We start from the raw sequence: 12,145 nt of genomic DNA on the forward strand, positions 1-12,145 counted from the left end.
TAAGAAAGCCCCTGTTAAGAAGATGCAAAAAAAAAAAAAAAAAAGAAAAAGAAAAAAGCTACAGAATGGGACAAAATATTTACACATATCACACACGTAATATTTATTATAAAACACTTATCTGACAATGAATTTATATTCAGAATGTGTAAAGAACTCTCAAAACTCAATAGTAAGGAAACAAATGACCTAATTAATAATGAACAGACATTTCACCAAAAAGGAACACAAATGGCAAATAAGCTGTGAAAAGATATTCAACATCATTAGCCATTAGGGAAATTCAAATTAAAACCACAATAAGATATCACTACGTATTTATTAGAATGGCTAAAATAAAAGATGGTGAAAATACCAAACGCTGGAGAAGATGTGGAGAAGCTATATCACTCACATTGCTGGAGGGAATGTAAAATGGTACAGCTACTCTACAAAATAATTTGTTCATTTCTTAAAACATTAAACATGCGACTAAGACCCAGCAATTGCACTCCTGGGCATTTATCCCAGAGAGATAAAAATTTACGTTTATACAAACGTTTATAGCAGCTTTATTCACAATAGCGCAAACTGGAAACAACCAAGATGTCCTTCAACAGATCAATGGTCAATCAATCTGTGGTACATTCATACTATAGAATGCCACTCAGCAATAAAAAGGAACAAATCACTGATACATGCTACAACATGTAAAGCAAATATAAAACAGGTTAAAAAACACTTAGCAAAAACATATGCTCCGTGAAAGAAGTCACACATACAAGACCGCTTATTGTATGATTGCATTTACACAAAATGTCCATAATAGACAAATCTATAATCTATTGGTGGTCAACTAGGATTTGGGGTGAGAATGAGGACTGACAGCAAACGGGGATAGCACTTTCTTTTTGGGGTGACGGAAATGTTCTAAAATTGGATGGTGGTGATGGTTGTACAACTTTGTAAATATACCAAAACCCACAGAACTGTATACTTTAAAACGAATGAATTTTATAGTGTGTAAATTATACCTTGATAAAGCTAAAACAACTTTTAAAAATTACTGTAACATTTTACCAATGAGAACTGTTTAGGTGGTATCTAGAAGAGTAGCAATAGAAAACTTCTGTATCTACTGAATACAGCCTCCATATTGATGACTCATGATGGGATCAAGGGCAACATTTACCATAGAAGAAATACTTTTATTCTCTAAAACTCTCAGTGAAGAAAGCCAACTGAGCATGGACCCTCTCCCCTCACCTGAGAGGTTCAGAGGACCTAAGATGACTTGTGAGATGGGTCTTCCTCTCAGCTGAAGTTCTGGGCTTATGTAGTTTGGATAAAATAGTTTCTCCATTTTCTATAATAGTCTGTTCTTTAGAGTTACCAAACCATTCATGACAGAGGGAAATTTTTTAAGACTCTGCAAAATTTGATGTTCTTTAAACTATTACTAACAACCATTTTTTATTATAGATGGAAACAAAAAATATTGTATTATCAGTAAAGAGCCTAGGAAATAGATTACCTAATATCAGTAACACCAGTCTTGGGAAATATGAAAATAAGTCATCAATGATTTTTAGAAAAGAAAATAAGCTACTTGCTGGGTCTGGGCTGTTAAAGTCCATTGATCCATCTGCCCATTTCTGTGACAGCACTGATGTTTTGATTACTGTAGGAAAATGACAGAGACCAATAAATATCAGCAGAATAATTCCATGATGGTAAATCTTTAGATCTTTATGATTTCTAATCATAACAACAGTCTTATACATATATCATCAGCAGCCATTTCACAGATGAGGAAATTGGGCCTCAGAAACATGCTTGGAGCCACATGGCCACCAGAGGGCAGAGCTGGAAGTTACATTGGCAATGAGCACTCCAAGTTGACCCCAAAGCCAGAGGTCAAGAATGCGGCCCCCTTCTAAGCCCAGCCTCCTGAGCATGGCCTGCAAGGCCCACAGTGTTCTTTTGGCTCTAGTCTGTCAGGCCTCACCAGCTGTTGCTCCCCTACCTCCCCCAGTTGTTCTGCACATTGTATGCCCCATGTGATTCTGTGAACACATTCATCTTGTTGGCCTTTGCACGGGGCTCTTCCTTCTGCCTATAATTCCTCCCCCTGTTTACCTTGACCGGCCCATTTTTCCCTAACCTGGTCCTACTCATTCATTGGATCGCCTCAATGAAACTCCTCAGATATCCTCCCCTACAATTATTCACTCCTTTGCTTTCTATCCATCTCTATACATGCAAAAAGTACCTCAGTTGTACTGCAAATCTTCAAGGTATCTGCCCCACATGACCCCCAAATGATGCAGTTGACCTGAAACACTGAAACTATAAAAGTTGCTGTTATTGCCATTCAAGATGGACATTAAACAGAGCTGGAAGAAATCCAGAAAAGCACAATATAATCAACTGGATAGAGACGTTCTCCATATCATAAAGATAGTCCAGAAAGCACAAATTTTGCATTTTGGAAAAGCCAAAGGTCTAAGCAGTGGCTCTCAACCGAAGGCAATTTTGCCTCCCCTGAGGACATTTGGTAATATCTAGAGATATTTATTGGTTGTCACAGTAATTGATGTTACTGGCATCTAGGGGGTAGAGGCCAGGAGGGATGATGCTAAACATCCTACAAGGTACAGGACAGTCCCTTACAATCAATGTACAGGCTTATCTGGTCCAAAATGTCAACAGTGCCAAGGTTGTGAAATCTCGCTCTAAAGGGATGAAGCAGAAATCGATAAGCATCAAAAGTGTAGAAATGATCAACTTGAGCTTATTCACCCAGTTACATACAGAATTAAGTAACGAAGGGGTACTCCCTGAAATCTAAAGGCAATTTTATCAAAAAGAAAACAGGACTTTCAGCAATGCTTAGGGAACTTAGAAAACTCATCAGTTCAAGAAGTGGAACAAAATGAAAATGTAAACAGGTTCAAGAAGGACTGAGATAAAATCAGAGAGGATAAATCCATGACGGTGTTTGGAAGTAATTCTCAAGTAAAGAAATATCTGAAAATCCAGCTTCCTTAGGCTTTCTGGAAAATATCATTCAGAGCCATTATCAGAGACAGACATACAAGTTAGTCCACTGGTCAGACTGGAGCAGCACACTTCTTATATCCTTATGGGTCAATTCCTACCCATGTGGGCAAAGAACCTCCCAAACTTACTTAAACAGAAGGCATGAATGCTAAAATATGTTTCTTCAGCTGATTACCTCTGCTTTAGGATAAACAATACTAACTCTCTCCACAGTGAGACCATTTAAGTGCCTATGCCTTAATTCAGGATTTGCCCCCCTCTACAAAATAATTCAGTCTATTACTGCTTCAATGTCATCAAAACAAAACTCTCCCTTTCAAGTCTGTTCACCTTGCATATCTTTTATTTCTACCACATCTCAGTTCAGCAATTAAAGCCATAAAATTCTATCTAGAGTCTGAGTAAATAAAAAAATAATCAGAAGAAAAAGAACATATCCTATTATTTTATCTCACCCCCAACAAATCTTTGAAATAAGAGACATCAGAAGTTGTAGCAGATGAATGTTTCTGTACTTTCTAAATGAAGCTAAAGCTTGTTTTTAAAAATTAAAATACATCATATAACTCAGGAGTCCTTGTGACCAGATGAGGAGTCTAGAGGTCAATTCTTTTCCAAAGCCCTCAAAAAGCATTCAAGAAAAAAGAAAAGGAAAATTAGAAAATACAGATTTACCTAGGTAGGGTCTTGCCACTGAGACAAGTATTTCTATGTCAGCCACAATTATCCCTGTCACCAGGAAGCAGGCTTACCCTCTTTAATATACAGACTTGTTAACAAATTATTCGAGAATTTCTAACCCCTTGAGTAGAAATCACCTTGCATGAGAAGGCCAGGTTGGGAAGTGAGTCTAAACCTGGGGACAGCAAACTTTTTCTGTAAAGGACCAGATAGGAAATATTTTTGGTTTTGTGGCCATATGGTCTCTGTCGTAATTACTCAAATCTGCCACTGTAGCATGAAAGCAGCCATAGACAGTACCTAAACAAATGAGCATGGCTCTGTTCCAATAAAACTTCATATTATTTGAATTTCATATACTTTTCATGTCACAAAATATTATTCTTCATTTAATTATTTTTCAACCATTTAAAAACATAAAAACCGTTACTGCATGGCTTGTAGGCCATACCAATACAAGTGACAAGCTAGATTTGGCTCCCAGGCCAGTTTGTTAACTTTTGGTCTAAATTACAAGAAATCTTTCTTTTAATGAAAAAAAGAATATCGAAAATTGGAAGCATACAATTGAATTATCACTCTCCTAACACTACCCACCTCAGTCCCCAATCTCTCAGCCTACTGTCTGGTTGATACAGATTTCATTAGAATAAGGTTTTAGCCTGGGTAGCCAATTCTGTAATGTTAACTCAACAAATATGAATGGTTCTGGCCCTTTCCAAATTAAGATCTGCTTTATGCCTTTTCAGGAGAAAAAGCCTCAGTTCCAATAGCATTTAAAAAAATTAGCAGTGTATTTTCTTTTTAATTTATGTGCATATATTCAAAAATTTCAACTAACTACCCAGATAAGTAAGTAGGCTTGGCATCTTAAGAATAAAAAGATATATATGTACAAAACATAAATCCCTTTAAGATAAAATACCATTTGCAGATAAGACCCCTTAATAAAGTAAATCAGCAACAATTGCTTTTACTATGAAATATATAATTCTTTTTCCAGATAGACTCAAACAAATTTTTAAAATAATGATTTCCATTATGTCTTATCTGTTGTTGTGAGTTGTTTCTACATTGAAATATTTACCCACATGTACCCCTAATACATTTACAATAACACCTATGTGATTTAAAGTAATCAGAATTTATTAGAAAAATAACCTTTATGAAGTTTTAGTAACAATAACAGGCATGTAAGCCTCACATATAAGGTCAAACACACAGAAACAATCCCAAACTTACTGAGCAAGTTCCAATCCACTGCACACCAACTGTTAATACTGTGCTAATAGAGGGCAGGCATTGTACTGGCCACCAGAAAGGGAACAGACAATGAAAAAACTGAAAAACCAAGCAAGTCCTTTGGCTCCCTCAGAACCAGGGTCACAGGACCAGGTGCACCAGACACATTGTCACTGTGGCTTGGGTGATCACAGCCTAAAACTGGTAACCAATGATATGTGACAAACCAATGGGGGGGGGGTTTCAGAGTTAATCTCAAAATCAAGACAGGTGTGGGTGTGAAGTGAAGGAGGGTTGCTGTTAAAGCTCACCGGTCATATCAATGCCCATGGCAAGGGAGCAATCAGACATGGAAGTTAACATAAAAGTCAGTACTGACTTTGAGGGCAACAAAAAATGAGGCAAAATGAAATGGCTACAGATTTCCCTCGGTAGAGGGTCTGGCAGATAGATGCCAACAGCAGGTTAAATCCCAAGAAAATATATTTGGCCACCCCAGAAGAGCTTCTCAACCCCCATTACACAGGGGAATCACATGGGGAATTTATAAAATCCCAGTGCCCAAACTGCACCCATTACCAATTAAGTCAGAATCTCTTTTCAAGGAACCAACTTTTAGATTCATTGTCTACCTTTATTGTTTTTGTTTTCAATTACATTGACTTCTGTCGTTTTCTTTATTATTTCCCTTTTTCTGCTTGCTTTGGGTTTATTTTGCTCTTCTTTTTCTAGTTTCTTAAGGTGGGAGCTTAGATTATTCATTTGAGACCTTTCATCTTCTCCTCATATAAGCATTTCACACTATAAATTTCCCTCTTAGCACCGATTTAAGTTATATCCTCAAAATTTTGATATGCTGTATTTTCATCTATACTCAGGCATTCACGTCACTGCATTTTTAAAAATTTCCCTTAAGACTCCCTCCTTCACTCAGATTAATGAGAAGTGTGTTGTTTAGTTTCCAAGTGTTTGGAGACTTTTCTGTAGTCTTTCTGTTTCTGATTTCTACTTTGATTCCATTTTCAGAGAATATACTCTATCTGATTTAAATTCTTTTGTATTTGTTGAGGTTTATTTTATGACCTGGGATATAGTCTATCTTGGTGAATGTTGCATGTATACTTGAGAAAAATTCTATTATTCTGTTGTTGGGTGGAGCATTCTACAAATGTCAATTAAATGTGGTTGACTGGTGGTATTATTTTTTCTACACATATCCTTACTAATTTTCTATTTACTGATTTTATCAATTAATGAAAGAAGGGTATTGATGTTCCCAACTATAATTGTGGATGTGTCTATTTCTCAATTCAGTTCTGTTGCATTTTGCTTTACGTACTTTGAAGGTCTGTTATTTGGTGCATACACATTTAAGGTTGTGTCTTCTTGGTTGATTGACCTTTTGTATCATGTAGTGTTTCTTTTTGTCCCTGGTAATCTTCCCTTCTGTGATGTCTAATTTATCTGATGCTAGTATAGCCACTCCAGTTTTTTTTTTGATTAGTGTTTGTATGATGTATCTTCTCCCATCCATTTACTTTTAAACTCCCTATATCATTACTTTTAATTGGAATAGAGAAGTTTGCTCTCAGTACTATTTTTGCAACACCGGTCTAAATTTATTATCCCCAAATCTCTTATCTCAAAATAAAAAGTTATATCTAAATTAAAAAATTGGCTGTTAAAAACAAGCAAATGATAAAAAGGGAAGTTTATTAATGTTCCTAACATATCTGGAAAGTACTGATTTGAGAAAGAAAAAGAATCAACCTATGGCTGTCTTGAGATTTTCACTTATTGCACTGTCCCAGAGTAAGGAAACAAACAGGCTAAGAAATAGGTAAACCTTATAGGCCTGGGAGTAATTGGGAGGCCGACCGCCTATCTGTGAGCCCATAAGAAGGCAAGTCAGTTGGTAACAAGGATGTATCTATTTTTCCTCAAAAGTGTTCCTTGTTTTTCTTTGGGAGTGGGGAGCTATTTCCCTGCTACTTGCATTTTCTAATTTCCCTGCCTGTATTTTAGTCATTTTACTGCTTATTAGCATTCCAAAAGGTTAAGAGAATTTAAAATGTATAACTTGAGAAGGAATAAAACTCTAATCAATTAGTTATACCACTTGTTCTGTAAAAGAAATGAGTGAGAAAGCTGGAAAGTACTGACTAAAATGTGGCTTTCTGAGAATTAGTTGAGTTCAGTCATTTATGCTGTTCATGCTCCAGCACCCCCAGGAAACCAGATTTGGGTACAGATAAGTGCTTGAGTCATTTGAGACAAAATAGCAAGAGTTACCCCTGAATCATTTTAAATGCTAACCAAAGAGATTGCTAAAAGATCTAAGATGAGGACTAGAGAGGGTAGACAGAAACTAAGCACCTCCTCTTGGCCCTAGAAAACCAAAATTCCATGTAAATTAAAAAACATCCAGATAGGAATGTGAAACACAGAGAAGAGGAAGCACATTTCCCCTTTCTATCCATTTCTCCTATCATCCCAGTGCTATTTTTTTTTTTTTTTGAGACAGAGTCTCACTTTGTTGCCCGGGCTAGAGTGAGTACCATGGCATCAGCCTAGCTCACAGCAACCTGAAACTCCTAGCTTAAGCAGATCCTACTGCCTCCGCCTCCCGAGTAGCTGGGACTACAGGCATGCGCCACCATGCCCGGCTAATTTTTTTCTATATATATATTTTAGTTGGCCAGATAACTTCTTTCTATTTTTAGTAGAGACGAGGTCTTGCTCTTGCTCAGGCTGGTCTCGAACTCCTGACCTCGAGCGATCCACCCGCCTCGGCCTCCCAGAGTGCTAGGATTACAGGCGTGAGCCACCGCGCCCGGCCCCAGTGCTATTTTAATTATCCTGAGTAAGAATGTTTTACAAAAATGGACAGATAAAAAATAAAATTCAAAATTTTGAAACAAAGACTCATCTTTGCTGTAAGTATATGGAAAGTGACTACCTCATCAAAAATACCTGTGAGCCCACAGCATGGTTGATTGTTCATCGTGATGAAACTTTCCTGGACCCTAAACTTCAGTATTTTCTTATCTGAGAATCTGCAGTTTAATTTCATCCTTCAAGATCAAAGACAAATAAATTAACTTGGCCCAGTGATTCCCCAAATCTCTGGAGAGCTGCCAGGCAAGGCAGGTCCACAGAATAACTCATTAGTTTATAATGCTTAAAGCAACTTTGGGAAAACTGTTGGGAATTGAACATAGGCTAAAACTCCTGAAGGCACTCACCAATATATCTTTCTACACAGTTGACCAGAAAACATCTAATATCTACTTGACTTCTCCAGTGACCAGGAGCTCACTAACAAAGCAATCCATTCTAATGTCTAGACAGATCTAAACAAATGATTTTCTATGAACAGAAAAAAAAAAATCGGCCTTTCTAACTTCTGAATCCAGCCTTTATACTGGATTTGTACCTGTTAACAGGTTCAAATCTCTACCTTTATCCCCAAACCATCTCTTGACTCTATGTCACTTTTCTCTTGATAATATTCAATTTCTTTCTCTTCTCTTGCAAACTCCTCAAAAAGTAGTCTGTTTGTCGCCTTCCTTACTCTCAGTTTCTCCTCAACCAGCTTCTACCATACCAGAGTTCTTGGAAAAGCCTGTGCATATTTCCCAACCCTTATCTCTAAGTACCTGTATGCTGCATTAGACATGCTGATCACTCTTTCCCTCCCTTTTGAAACTACTCGCTTGGTTTTCAAAGCTTTTTTCAAGTTCCCTGTGTTGCTCTCTAACATATTTTTCTTCCTGTAACCATCTTGTAGATGAGGGTCATTCCCTGAAGTGCCCTACTCACAAGCTTATGGCTCCCAGAACAGGGTCCCCCAGTCCAGATCTTGAGAGAGAAAGAGAGGAGAAAAGGGAGGGAAGGGAAAAGGGAAAAGGGGAAAGGAAGAGAAGGGAAGGGAAGAAGGAAGAATGAGAACAGAAAAGGAGAAGAAAAGTCCTGCCAACCAGACACATCAGTCTGGAAGATGATCAACATTGAGGCAACTATTTTCTCTTCTCTACTAGCTCTTCCTCCCTTCTAGTGGTCTCACTTGGCACCTTCCTCTATGCAGTCACAAAATTTAGAAAATTCTCTTAACTTTCCTTTATTTCATCCCGGAAAATCCAATCAATCAGTAAATCCCGGCAAGTTAACTTCTGAAATAATCTTCTAAATCAATGTTCCTTTCCCATCTCAGTTCTTAGTTTAGGACATATCTATTACATTTCTTCAAACCTAGAACCAAACAGCAGTTTCCTAACTGGCTTTAGGACTCCTGATCTTGTCCTCAAATTCACCCTCCACCCAACTGCCAGAGACCTATAAAACACAAATTGGACCTTCACTGCTGAATGACTTCAGTGGCTGCCCTTTGCTCCTAGGGTCTTTATTAAGGTTCTCACCAAGACCAACATGGCCCTCCATAATCAAGCTACACCTACTTCTGAAGCTTTATCCCTCACCACACTCTGTCCCAGTTTTATGCTCAAACAACACTAAACCTCTGTAGTTCCCACTCCTAGGCTTTATATATTCATACCATCCCTTCTCCCAGGAAGGCCCTTGTCTTGCTTCCTTATTTTTAAAACATAAAAACTCAACCTTATAAGGCTCAGCAAACCTCTTCTAGGAAGCCTCCCTTGTCTGAGTCACCCATACCTTGACAATCCCAACAGCAGTATGCTCTCAAAGTGGCTGGTATATAGCACCATCACTAAGTCTTTTTGTTTTGTTTTGTTTTTGAGACAAGGTCTTGCTCTGTCTCCCAGGCTAGAGTGCAGTGGCATCATAGCTCACAGCAACCTCAAACTCCTAGGCTCAAGCGATCCTCCTGTCTCAGCTTCCCAAGTAGCTGGGACTACAGGTGTGTGTCACCATGCCCAGCTAATTTTTCTACCTTTTTTTTTTTATAGAGGCAGGGTCTCACTCTTACTCAGGCTGGTCTAGAATGCCTGGCCTCAAGTGATCCCACCCATCCCCCACCTCAGCCTCCCAAAATGCTGGGATTACAGGTGTGAGCCACCATACCTGGCCCTTAAAGTATTTTTAAACCACTAATATATATCTTATAAAATCTTCAACTAGAATATGAGTTCTTAGCATGTATGGGCTAGATTTTTAAAACTTATAATGAATGTTATTCTTCCTTTATCTCTTTGAAGATCTTAAAGTCATTCTAAAATGCTTCTCATTGGGAGTGACTTTATTTCCTGGCTGCTAATGTGGATGAGTTTCCTCACTACTTTGAAATTTTAGTTTGCAGGCTTGGAAAAAGTTTCTCTCTCTCCCTCTTCACTCACCCTCTCCATCGACAGTCACTTCATCCCAGGATTCTCAGTCCCATCCCACCAATATGGACAAAAATATAGATTTAGACAGTGAGCCAGAAATACATTTGTCCCTGGCCTTAAGCCTCTCTCTGCTTTCCTGCCTGCCACTCTGAATAAATAGAAGGAACATCTTTTTCTGCCTCTGCTCATGGGCAATCCCTGACTTCACACCGTCAGGGATCATTTCCTCCATTCACTGACTGTTTTAATCCCATTATCTACAGAAATACAATTCCCAGCCATCTCTACCTTTTTCTGGACCTAAGAGTCCAGCACAACAGTAACTGGAGGTCCATGACTAACAATCTCCACTTATTGTCTGATCTGTTTCTGTTCCAGAGATTTATCTTTTCTTGGTCACAGTTATGTCTAATTTTTTATTTTATATATTATCACTTTGTTTAGAAAGGAGATATGAGTTTAAAGAGCCATCTTGACCAGAAACCCTTAGGTTAAAATTTTACAGGTACTATGCAATCTTTTAGATCAGGGTCAACAAACTACAGCCCATAGGCCAAATCTAGCATGTTGCTTATTTTTGGTATGGCCTGGAAGCTAAGAATGGTTTTTATATTTTTAAATGATTGAAAAAATCAGAGGAGTATTTTGTGACATGTAAAAATTATGTGAAATTCACATTTCAGTGTCCATAAATAAAGTTTTATTGGAATACATCCATGCCCATTCACTTATGCTGTTCCAGTAATTGATTGTTGTGTAACAAACTGCTGCAAAATTTAGTGGCATAAAATCACCACACTTTATCACCTCATGAATTCTGTGGACCAGGAATTCAGATAAGGCACAGCAGGGATGGCTTTTTTCTACTCTATAATGTATAGGACCTCAGTTCAGAAGACTCAAACAGCTAGAATCATCTGGAAGCTTCTTAAATTCTTCACTCACCTGGCACCTTTGACTGGGATGGCTGGTCTTAGCAGAGACTATTTCCAGAGTGCCTACATAAGGCCTCTACAGCATGTGCAGCCTCAAGTAGTTAGACTTCTTAGATGGCAGCTCAGTGGTCCTAGTATGAACACTCCAATGAACAAGGCAGAAGCTGAGTTGCCTTTTATGACTTAGCCTCAGAAGTCACATTCTATATTGTACTGAAGTAGTCACAAGCTCACCCAGATTTAAGTGGAAGGAGACACAGGCACCACCCCTGATAGGAGGAGTATCAAAAAATTTGCAGCCACGTTTTAAACCTCCATTTATGAACTTCATATTTTGTAGCAAAGATCCAGAATTAATGACTTTGACTTCACATGTGAGACACATTCAGGTATTAGAGCATCCACGTTTAAAAAAAATTCAGCTTTGCAAAAGGACTGTCATCAGGGTCCTGATGTGAACAATTTTAATACTTCCGTATTTGTTTCTGATCAGTCTTTAACTCTGAACATGCAGAACACATGTGTTTTCAATGTTACAGGAGTAAACTGTAGCCTTTAAAGAGTAGTAATCTGTATTTGTGTGACAGACAGTAAAAATGGCCCCAATTCTCAATTCTTTATTCACGCCCTTTCAAAGTGGCTTTGCAGCTCCTGGAATCTCAACTGGCTTTGTTACTTGCTTAGAGCAATAGAATAGAGTAAGGGGTGATGGTGTGCCAGTTCCAAGCCTAGTCCTTAAGAGGCAATGCTGTTTCTACTCATTCTTAGAAACCTGCCCAGCTACCATGAGAACAAGTCTGGGCTAGCCTGCTGTAGGATGAGATGGGTAGCTCAGTGCTCCTATCCTCTATCATTGCCCCAGTTGACAGCCAGCCAACCTCAGAAGCAGGGATCCCTGCTGACCTGCAGTTGACCATAGGCATAAGGGAGATCAGCTGA

Source organism: Lemur catta, chromosome X (genome assembly GCF_020740605.2).
Source record: "Lemur catta isolate mLemCat1 chromosome X, mLemCat1.pri, whole genome shotgun sequence".
Taxonomy (NCBI): domain Eukaryota; kingdom Metazoa; phylum Chordata; class Mammalia; order Primates; family Lemuridae; genus Lemur; species Lemur catta.